At 42.7% G+C, this 12,069-nt stretch overlaps 1 long non-coding RNA gene across 1 annotated transcript; it reads left to right on the top strand.

Annotated features, from left to right (window-relative positions):
* The first annotated feature begins 1,345 nt into the window (after positions 1-1,345).
* Positions 1,346-7,517, top strand: LOC124035144. The gene is made up of 3 exons (XR_006838695.1): positions 1,346-1,555; positions 6,460-6,619; positions 6,912-7,517. It is a non-coding gene; the product is annotated as an uncharacterized LOC124035144 (long non-coding RNA).
* The last annotated feature ends 4,552 nt before the right edge of the window (positions 7,518-12,069 follow it).

The following is a 12,069-nucleotide window of genomic DNA, read 5'->3' as shown; positions in this document are numbered from 1 at the left end:
CTCACCGCCCAGGCAAAGACAACACTGTCACAGACAGACTCTCCAGGAAGTTTCCTACCTACAAGGACAGCAGCCTCAGTGAAGGCATGGACATGCAGGTGCACACTGTGTACAGCAACTCGCCAGTTAGTGACACAAAACTCAAAGAGATCCAAGCAGAAATATAAAAGGATCCACAACTCACACAGCTAAACTAAAGACACCCTTCTAGCTAGCTGACCACCAATTTTCATTGCAATTTATGTTAGTTAAGTTTTGAGAGTTTTCAAAAAAGTTATATATATATATACACATTTTGTGGGACACGCTGTATATTGTTACATTTGACTGCATGAAAGACCACACATCATTTAATATCCAACTTTCTACCTAAATTATTTACTCATTTAAATGTTAGTTTTAAACTGTTATCTACTTTCTCAAAACATAAGATGAATCTGTAAAACAAATAATGAGACATTATTTTGGTTACAACACTGAAGATGTTGGTGAAGAACCATTTTAAAGAGTCTACAGGAGGGCACACCGAGCTACGCAATGATATATCTTGTAATTCAACAAAATAATAAGGTGGCCAATCACTGGGGACCGTATGCCTATAATACAGGACTCTTTTTGCTAAACCGCTTATCAAAAAGCTGATAGTAGTTGTATTTCCACTGAAATGTCAACCATGCTAATTGCTAACCCATTAGCAAACATTTTTACAACACCAATAATCACAAAACATTGATGTCTTGATCACAAGATAACAGTGGTGAAGGTAATATATTTCTTAAACTGTTGAATATGCCGATAACACGGGGTGCTACGCTATAGATAGGGGTAAAGTGACTAGGCAACAGAATAGATAAGACTGTAGCAGCAGTGCATGTGGTATGAGGATTCTGTGTTATGCAGTATAGCCCGTTACCATATATGTGATTGAATATTATCGGCTGTTGGCTTGTGTGGATGTATGTATGTGTTTTGCAACATAGCTGACTTGAAACATTGTTAATAGTTTCAGGGCCATGGGCCTTTCTCATGATGGAAAAATACAGAATAACATGAAGACAGGAACTGTGCAATGAGTTGGGGGGAGGCACATTCAGAATGTAGTGTTGCGAGAACAAACAGTCTTTTGTTAGATAACAGTAGCCAGGTGCGAGATAACGGTATCGAGCATGAGCGCATAGATACTCGAAATAGCAAGTTACATCTATCAACTGGAGCGCCCGGGGGCTGGTACCAGCTCGTACGACAACAATCAACGATAGGCTGGGTGAATCTAAACCACGCCCAGAGAGCCCGTATATACAAAAATTGCATTTACCACTTATTGCTTAGCTAATTTTAAAAAACATAGTATACAATCGGTGACTCATTGTCATATTTATCCTGATACCAGATTCGAATTGACGCAAATCTAACAATTGGTGACCCCGAACTAACAATTGGTGACCCCGAACGTGATCTGGTGAAGGATTTCGCTGGACATTGGTGTGCCAGCCGATTGGCCAGTACTGTTGTCGGACGGTGTGTCTCACAAATCCTGACCGGTCAACTAAAAAAGGTAAGCAGACACCTGTTGTGAAAAACTAAAGTTCTGCACATTGGAGTTATCCAAATGTAGTTTTGTGAGACACCTGTTTGATGTAAGTAACCAAATTGTATTAATTTATATTGGTAAAGGATCATAAGGATTACATAGTGGTAAATGCAATTTTGAACTGATCGATCACTTTTATATTATGACAGTGAATGTAATGTACTAGGTAGTCCATCGAAGCTGCTGGTTTATGTGAGGGTGGGTCGGCGAACCTACCAGTGTGAATGTGAGGTGAACGGCAATGTAACTGCAAATGTAATGTACTAGGTAGTTCGGCGAAGCTACTGGTTTATAAGAGGGTGGGTCGGGGAACATACTTGTGTGAGTGTGGATGAACGGCAATGTAACAGCGAATGTAATGTACTAGGTGGGTCGGCGTACCTACCTACTGGTTTGTGTGGGTGAGTCGGCGTACTTACTGGTGTGAATGAAGATTTGATAAGGACAAATCGAATGATTGTGGTACATTAGTTATCATTCGGCGTACTGATGACGGGCTGAATGATCTACGGATAATTGTACAGGCAAGAGACCTGTGCTATATTGGAAATAAGATAACTTCCTCGAGTGACTGTGGTACATTAGTTATTAGTCGGCGTACAATAACAGGTGAATGACCTAAGGGTAACGAGATGGGTTTTATTGAAAATAAGATAAGTTCACTGAATGAATGTAGTACATTTGGTATTGAGCGGGAATAGCTAATACCAGTTTGAACGAGTTTGTTAATTGACTAAGGAAGTAGCAACGTTGACATGAAAAAAGGTGGCGAATTGGTATTGGAAATAATTCTAAAAATTATATGATACACACCCCAAATGTACATAACAATGACTAGTCAACAGGCTGAGAAGGTGTTGAAAACTTTGAAGTCCACTTTAGAAATAAATGGTGGTAGAAGCGGGGAGAAAAGCTATACAGGGAGTGGACAGAAGAAGGCAGCATTGCCGCGCCCAACGGGCTCCCAGTCGACGGAGAGCCTGGTTGGATATTGGAGACGCTAAAACGGAGAATAAGGAGAGTCCTCGCTGGGGAAAAGCTTGGGCCTTTGAATTGTAATGTTTTCTGGGAATTGTCCCGGTGCCGGAGTTTGCTAGTATAGACAATTATAATGGTATGGTTATTGGAGGGGAAACTCAATCATTTGAATGGCGTTGGGGTACATTTTTCGACTTCGATGCGGGGGACTGGGGTTCGTGTCTTAACCTTGACATCGATAGACAAAAATTCATTCTGATTGTAATTCAAATATTTATGGATTTTGCCCGGATTGTAAATAATATTGAAGAGACAATTACGATAGATTTATGCCCATTGAAATGGTCTTATGAATTTAGCGAAGTACATGGTACTTAGTTTACATTTTGGGGTAGAGGACGTTGGAAGGTAAAACTGGGTAATTACGTTGACTACACAATAACGTTCCTCAAATTATGACAGAGAAAATTGGTTGTGTCATTTAGAGGGAAAATGTGTGCATTATAGCTGAGTCACTTTACAAAAAAAAAAGTTCCAAATACATTTTTTAAAAGTAGCTGAATATCGTTTTACAATAATTCCCGGTTATTGATTTTGGTTTGATTGTTCAGATAACACCATTTGAAGTTAAACAGGAGGTTAAGGTATGCTAACATTAGAATCGGTTTTCATTATGGGGAACAATGAAAAGCCCGCAAAGTGGATTGCAGGATGAGTTTATTTTATGTTAAAAGGGACAGTGCACATTTATCACAATTGTGTGAGTTTATTGGCAGGGTATAAAGCATTTTGGGGAGACAATCCTTTAAAGACTGAATGAGTTACATGAAACATTGAGGAAATTTAAAATGAATTATTTGAGGGTATTATTATAATTATTAGGTTTTGTTTGTAGCAAACGTTTTGGGTTTAAGGGGATTTCAATGTTCCCAGAGACAAGATATCTTAAAGGGGTACACTCACATATTAAATATTATACGTTTTTATTTTCTGAGTCTTAATTAAGTAGGTGAAATCTTTTGATTGAGGAATGTCGTTTAATATAGTAAGAAACAGTTATTTGGAGGGCTGGTATGACTTATGACCTCCATTGTAACTTTCCTTTGTGGCCTGATCAGCCTCACTGGAAAGCCATTTGGATGGAGAATCTAGGGTCATTTGTAATACTGATATTAAGGTAATTTAATACAAAAAGGCAGTGAAATTTACATTATAGTGTCATATTTTATCTGATGAATGTGGTATGACAATTAGCTAGGATAAGTTGTAATTATGGTAGACTCATGTTAAGTATTTGGGACATATTTTGAGCCAACAGGGCAGGGAAGAAATTGAGATATTTGTGTTTGGTTTTAACACCTGTGTACAGGAGGGCCAGTGTACCTGTGTAACAGGGGAGGGTGTCCGTATGGGGATTACATGATAACCAACTTGGGACAGTTCTGGGATTGGAGAAGGGGGTATCCTTATAGCATAGGGGATCCCACAAAGGTGGATAGGTTTTCCATGATATGGGGAAACCTGGGAGCACTGTTGAACTCTGTAAAGGTGATGAAATCCTACTAACCATCAAAACCATTAAGCTCTCTGATGCAGGCACTTACACCCTCGGACTACAAAGGACCGGGACAGACACGATGGGTGGGTTTTCTATTAAGGTGCTGCCAAAACCACAGAGGTCCCAGACGAACCAGAGCCAGACACACTCCTCTACCACCCCTGGACCGAGCCTGCCACCCACCACCACTGTGTCAAATCCCATTCAGGTAATTAACGTTAGAGACGATTCAGCTATTGATCAATTAGGCACCGAAACTGGTTTTGATGATAGGGACAATTTGTGGCTGACTTATGAGGTATACAGCTAAGACCCTGAAAATAAAGGCAATTACAGTTGCATCACGGGTACAGGTAATGGCATAGAGATTGCCTGAAGCTGATTGCAGTAGTAACATGACCATCAATGCCACTTGGCCAGTTGCAGGCCTAAACCAAACTAGTGGTCTGGCTGATGTGTGGTGGATATGTGGACCCAAGAGTCCTGAGACCCATTCTTAGAGGAGACTGGCAAGGTATGTGTGCTCTGACCAGTTTGATAATTCCACTGACCATTGTTGATGTTACTGCTGAACAGCTGTTGGGTTCTGTATCCAGGGGACCTGAAAACATTACATCCCATGGGAGGCATAGACGTAGTGCTCCTTGGACGGAGGATGTAGTTGACATACACACTAATCTTTTGGGGGTGCCAGTGGGGGCTCCTCATGTGTTTCAGGCCTTGGGTAGGAAGGATGGACTCTAGCATTTACTACCTATCATAGGGCCAGCCATAGTGGATGCCCAGCAGACTGCATGGATTAATTATATCTACTATAATCAACAGCGTTTTGTGAACTACTCCCGTGATGCACTCACTGGTATGTCTGAACAGCTGGAGGCCACATCTAGGGTTGCCAGACAGAATAGACTTGCATTGGATATGCTTCTTGCCAGTAAGTATGATGTTTGGTGAACAATGTTGCATGTTTATTCCTAATAACACCAGTCCAGATGGTAGTATATCTAAGGCCCTTAGTGGGCTTGATGCACTATCTGCTGAGATGAGGACCATGGCGGGGGTGGAGGAGTCTGGACTGTTCTCTTGGTTGGGAGCCTGGTTTGGTAAGTACACTGGTATGGTGGTTACTGGATTTCCAACCCTAATTCTTGTATTTTTGTTATTGATGTGTTCTGCTGCTTGCATCATACCTTGTTTGAAGAAGTCTGTTACAGATGTGGTGCAGGCTTCAGGTATGATGCCCTTGCTTGATGCTCCTGAAGGAGATGCAGATACGGAATCTAACTTCCGGAGAAAAATGGGGCTGTCTGAGGATGACCCCTGGTTTGCTGTGGGTGAGGTCATGGAATGATAACTTCTTAAATACATAACGTGTACGATATAACTTATCCTCTCTTATGTGAAGGTTTAGAGTCTCTGGGTGGCAAGGAGCCCACCTGGTACAGGATAGGAGTAGCTGAGAGGACCAGATGTTTTAGAATAATGCTTTGCTCGGTTTTCCATGACCAAAGTTTTATCCTATATCTTACATGTCAATAAACAAAGTTTTATCCTGTTTTTGATAAGTTGACACCCTTATGGGTGTCAAAAGGGGGAGACAAAAGCATATATACAGTATTATTTTTAAGTATGGTTACATTTCATTTGCTCTGTTAAACCTTCCCTTTGGAATGACTTCGATAGCAACAGTGAATCTATTTAGTTATTAAGATATCTCTCAATAATCATTCTCATGATAGAAAATTGTTAGTAGTCAGTGACAAATACAAAGCTAAGCTGGGCTTGGTTAAAACTCTGGATGGGAGACCAAATGTATAGTTGTAGATAGGTCAACTCTCCAGGAGGTGCTGCCCAGACCATATCTTTTTTTCTGATAGTGAATATAATCGTGAGGATCTGATGTTGTTTCAAATCTACAAATTCAACATATTTTACAACATTTTCCATGTTGAAAATCGGTTACCACGGTGACATAATCCTGTGGTTGAACTTTCACTCACTCTTTTTGCAAATCGAATGTTTTTTTTTTACACATAGATTCCATGTCACAATACATGGACAAATTACGTTGATTACAACCAGTTTGTGCCGAGTGGGCTGTGTCGTCAGGGAGATAGACTGTATAGTACAATACATTCCAACTCAACATGTGGATTATATCACACTGCGACATGACACAAAATTGTCTTGACTGAAACCCAATATGCTTCTATAGTAACCTACTTCATGTATATCACGTGCCTACATCTCTCTGAATTTGAATCTATCAAATTTCCTTCTGGCCATGGTTGTTCCACACCATTCTACTTTTCCTCCCTCCTTCGTATTGCAGGAGGCGGATCACTGTCAGTTGCAGTAGACTCCGAAACTTGCTACCCAGGATCCCAGGCATCCAGGGTGACCTAGTGACTGTGCTAGAGATGACCATCGCCTATCTGGATCACATCCAGGAGTTTGTCACGGGCCACCAGTGCAGTGATGTCAATGCTCAGGTAACCCTAATTGGTCTTTTTATACTACTCACTTTCAATATGTCCTGTCAAACCCTTGGATATTTCTATAGAAGTTTCCTGAGGGGGGCGCCAGAGCATTTCCTCTCAGGGTCCTCTACGAAATAAACAAGGACATCAATGAGAACCATTGACAGTCTGATGAAGTCTAGGTTTGTGTATGATCACTTTTTTAGATTATTATTCAGCACTAATATCCATCTCCAACACAGTGTTGGTTATTTTGCAATCATGAGGTAGTGTGTTAAAATCACATTTTTTTTGTCACTCTCAGGTTTGGTTCCCACCAGAGAACCTCTACCATGGCTGGCTGATGGAAACAAGCCTGAAAAGGCAGAAATGTCAGAAGCGGCTTGTTTTTGAAGTGTAAAAGAAACATAAATGTCAAACAACTAGGTCGAAAAACATGGGTTTCTATTGAAATGCCAAACCAATATTGTATTGTGTGTCAATGTGTAATGATGCATGAACATTTTGGCCTATTTTTTAGTCTGAAAGAAAACATCTCACTGCTGTTGGTGGAAGAAGGCAAAAGAGGAAGGGTGAGCTTGAATACCTAATGGGAATTGAGCTGCCTAATCCTGAAATGGGTTTATGGCTAATTTGTCTGTGTGTTACTTTGATAGTCTGACCTCCATTCACAATGCTCAAATCTATAACATTTTGTCACAGGCACAGTACATGAAGTTGACGGGCAGACTATTGTGTTTCTATATGTATGAGTGATTCATAAAACTATATCATTAAAACATTTTACGGCAGTGAGAAAAATCAGGGTAACACAGAGTGATTCTTGGTGGTCTTAAACAAATCTACTTTGGAACAAAAATATATACCTCACACACATAGTTATGGGCTTAAAATACACCTGTGCCATGTCACAGTTTAAATGTATTCAATTTTCATCCCAATATTACACTTTATATATCACAGAAGACTGAAATATAACAAAACTGTTTAACATAGAAACACCAGATTTATTGTTTTTTAAATTACTTATTAAGGAGGCACTTTTGGCCATTGACTGCAGGAAAGGGCTGCAATCCCAGCAACAGGGTCTTTTTTCTTTAACAAACATTTAAAATGTTGAAATTCAACACCTGAATAAAAACAATTTGTGTAAAAGGCTGCATCATGTTGATGAAGTCTACTCCCAGTGCTCCAGTAAGCAACATGTATTATGCTTCAATTGTGGTGATGCTCCATCCAGTCCGGAAATAGTTCAATATACTCCAGCAATCTGTTCCTGGTCTCAGGGACCAACACTGCAGTGAAAATGATGTTCCCCCACACACACACACCACTGAGAAGAGCTGGAATGGCACAAACTGTCCATGGATCTCCTGTAGAGAACCTGGTCAACATCTCATTGAAAGAGCTTAATTTTTTATTTAACTAAACACAACCACTTGGTATTAGTCATTGAATGTAGGGTTGTGATTTAGGAATCTCGTTAGGGGAGAGTAATACTGTATAAGGGTCAAGGACGAAAACTGAAAAATAACAACTGGCAAATTCAGTTTAAAAGATGGGTAGGGCAATTAGTCTTTGGATGTGATAGTAAGAGTTTAATATGTTCAATGTATGTTAAATATTGGGTCACTAATTGTGCTCACACGTAGGTTAACTAATCAGAGAAAAGGAGCAATGAACTCACCACCACATGCATGAAGACATAAGTCAAGAGAAAGGCAGTCAGCCAGCTGACCCTCACACACAGGCCCAAAGTGACTCTCCGCTCACCCAGAGGGAAGATCTTGAACACCAGAAGCTAAGTGATTGGTCCCCATCCCATAGCATAACCTTGATGAGAACGGAGCAGCACGTGCAAAAGGGATTATAGTAGGCCTTTTTGAGACCGCCTGAGTGTTGAGTGGGTATTGAAAATTAACATATTAAAACACGTATTTTCTCAATCAAGATTAAGATTCATACCAAATATAAATACCATGGTGCTTATTAAGAGGATGAGGGTGATGGTGTTGAAGATATCTTCACCCCTGCTGTGCTAGGAGGTCTGAGTGGAGCTCAGTGCCAACAAGGTTACTGGAAGGGCAGGGGCTGGTGTGGCAGTACATGTTCATTGTAAAGCTGGAGAGAAACATCAGGAACTCGACAGAGGAAGAGCAAGTGAACAGAAATGTGGTCAATTGAAAACAGGATTTAGTTTATTTTATTTTGTGCAAATTCACATTGTTACACTTATGGTATACTATTTGAATCTGTGTGTCAATAATGAAGGGCCTGTTTTCTGAGCTAAATGCAGATTTTATGATTTTACAGCTTTGGGAATCATGACATGCGAAAGCAACCACCTGAGGTAGAGAGGAGAGCCTTCCTTCCATTCTTGCCCATCAAACTGGCAGAATCGCCATAGACAGCGGTCGAATAGCTCCCACCAGTACAGCATCATATTTAGGTTCGTAGACAGAAGTGGATGAATTTTTTTCTACTGTCAAAGTGTGGCAAACCTCTTCAAGGTTAGGAGCGTTTGTCACAAATTAAGTGGTAAACTGTCACCAAATCACCCAAGAATGAGAGTTATTTCGAACAGGACAGTACCTGTGTGCTTGTTGCTTCATCCTGGTCCACCCAGGCTGTAGGCGAGGTCAAGGATAGCAGGGTTCGGTACACAAATCGGGTTCTCTGTAGGTCCAGGTCCAAACGCCAATAGGTAAGTCCAAAACAATCCAGCTCATACATGGTAAATCCAGCCAATCTCTATTGTCTCTTTCTCTATTGTTCATAGATCCTTCCAGCCCTCTCTCTCCCTCTTCCTGGTTTTTCTTGACCCTTTATCTGTGGGTTGGCTCCACCTTCTGAGGGTTCCCCTTGCTTCTGGGACTCGTAGTTTTGACGGTCGGCCATTTTGTGATCTGTAGTTCTGACAGGGGTGGCCATTTTAGTGATCGGGCAGAGCCCGTTTATTAGTTCTGCTCACATATCTGCCATTTATCACTCGTCCCCCTTCTTTGCCACACATCTCTCCCCCTAGATCCGACCCCCTAGGTCGGGCTACCGCAACAAAATATGCGTGCATGCGGGATAACCCATCCACGTTTCCGATTTCCTTCCCTGCTCTGTGTTTCAAGTCAAAATGAAACAGTTGGAGACTCAAAACCCACCGCATCACCCAAGCGTTCTTCTCTTTAGCCCTATGCATCCAGGTGAGTGGGGCATGGTCACTGATGAGGGTGAAGTGGCGCCCCAGCAGGTACTACTTCAGGCTTTCTAGAGCCCACTTTACTGCCAGCGCCTCTTTCTTAACGACTGAGTAGTTGGTTTCCCGTGGTTCCAGCTTCCTGCGTAAAAACAGGATGGGGTGTTCCACCCCTTCTACCTCTTGGGATAGCACTGCTCCCAAGCCGACCTCTGAGGCATCCGTCTGCACCACAAACTCTCTCTCAAAGTCTGGTACCACCAGCACTGGATTACAGCAGAGAGCCTCTTGTAATGTCCTAAATGCTTTGGTGGCCCTTTCATCCCATTTGACCATGTTTGGCCCTCTGGCTCTAGTCATGTCGGTAAGTGGGGCGGCCACGGTGGCATAACTTGGGATGAACTTCCGGTAGTAACCGGTCAGCCCTAGGAAGGCTCGAACCTGCTTCTTATTTACTGGTTTCGGCCATTCTCTAATTGCCTTCACCTTCTTACGTTGGAGTTTGATTAACCCTCTTCCCACAGTGTATCCCAGATACTCTGTTTCCTCTAACCCCACATAACACTTGGCAGGGTTTGCCATGAGCCCTGCCTTTCTAAGGGCGTCTAACACTGCCTGTACCCGGGGTAAGTGGGATTCCCAATCTGGGCTGTAGATCCCTACGTCATCTAAACAAGCTGCGGTGTATGCTTTGTGCAGTTTTAGGACTTTGTCCATGAGCCGTTGAAAGGTGGCTGGGGCCCCGTGTAAGCCGAACGGCATGACGGTGTATTGAAACAAACTGCCAGGTGTTGCAATGGATGTCTTTTCTTTGGCCCTGGGGGTCAGAGGAATTTGCCAGTACCCTTTTGTCAGATCAAGGGTCGTAATGTACCGAGGATTACCAATTTTCTCCAGTAGTTCATCTACTCTGGGCATGGGGTAGGCATGAAACTTGGAGATTTCATTTACCTTCCTAAAGTCGTTACAGAACCGCAAAGACCCATCGGGCTTGGAGACCATCACAATTGGGCTAGACCACTCACTATGTGACTCTTTGATCACTCCAGCTGTCAACATTTTCTCCGTCTCTGCTCTAATTGCGGCCTGTCGAGCCTCGGGTACCCGATATGGCCTCATGCTCACTTTTCTCCCTGGTAGGGAAACGATATCATGAGCCGTAACCTCAGTTCTGCCAGGTACCTCTGAAAACACATCTCTGTTTTTCTGAATCAGGGTCTTTACTTCCTGTACTTGTGCTGGGGACAGAGTGGGTGAAATATTTACTTCGGCTGTCCCGAAATTAGTCAAGGACCCTGCCAGGTCTGCTGGTTCTAGATCGTCGTCCTCTGAATTCAGATCGACCCCAGCCCCACCAGTACCGGGCTGTTCGTTATCAGCGAGGTTTGCCACTTTATCCTCCTCCTCCCCTACTAGCACCTTTGATGTTGTCCCCTGGGAGACCTCTTTTCTTGGCTTTGGTTGAAGGTCCCATGTTTCTTCCTGCTTGGTCAGGTTTGTTGGCTTCTCAAATATGCCATTCTTGTGGCCTAACTTTGCAAAGTTAGGAAAGTCTCTACCCAATATCACATCATATGGCATCTTTGGGACCACGCCGACCTCATAATCCAGCAGACCGTCCTCTGTTTGTATGCTCACTAAGGCCGTGGGGTACAGACGGGTATCCCCATGAATGCATGTAACACTGATATCCTGTCTTGTATCCAGTTTATGATTCGGCACTAGGCTTGCTACGACCAGGGTTAGCATACTGCCGGAATCCAGCAGTGCTTCAACCTCTTTCTCTTCAACCTTCACCCTGCAGATAAGTTTGTTTATTGATCTTTCAAGTACAGTGGTTACAACATGACATGCATACCGTATATCATCTTCATTTTCACCGAGGTTACATTGCATTGGCTCTTCTTTAATAGGGCAATAGGCTGCAATATGTCCTGGTTGATTACAATTGTAACAGATAATAGGGGTTCGGGGGGAGACCCCCTCGACACCCAGTCCCGGTTTCCGTTTTTTCCCTTAGTGTCTCGGCCTGATTCTGATTCTTTCCTTATGGCCCCATGCTGCTCTCTTCCCCCTCCATATGTTGGGACAGCCTTACCCTGTCCACTGGTTCGCCCAGGCCTGGGGAACGGGAATCTTTCCTCCTGTGCCTGCTCAGCTGTTCCTGCCATACAATACTGTTCAACCAGACCCACGAGATGGTCGGCGGAAAGTACCTCGTTCTGGCCAACCCATCGTCTCACTTCTTGGGGTAGACCTCGTTGAAACTGGT

This window comes from Oncorhynchus gorbuscha, linkage group LG05 (genome assembly GCF_021184085.1).
Source record: "Oncorhynchus gorbuscha isolate QuinsamMale2020 ecotype Even-year linkage group LG05, OgorEven_v1.0, whole genome shotgun sequence".
Taxonomy (NCBI): domain Eukaryota; kingdom Metazoa; phylum Chordata; class Actinopteri; order Salmoniformes; family Salmonidae; genus Oncorhynchus; species Oncorhynchus gorbuscha.
The sequence above is the reverse complement of the archived record's forward strand: the minus strand, read 5'-3'. Positions and strand labels throughout refer to the sequence as shown.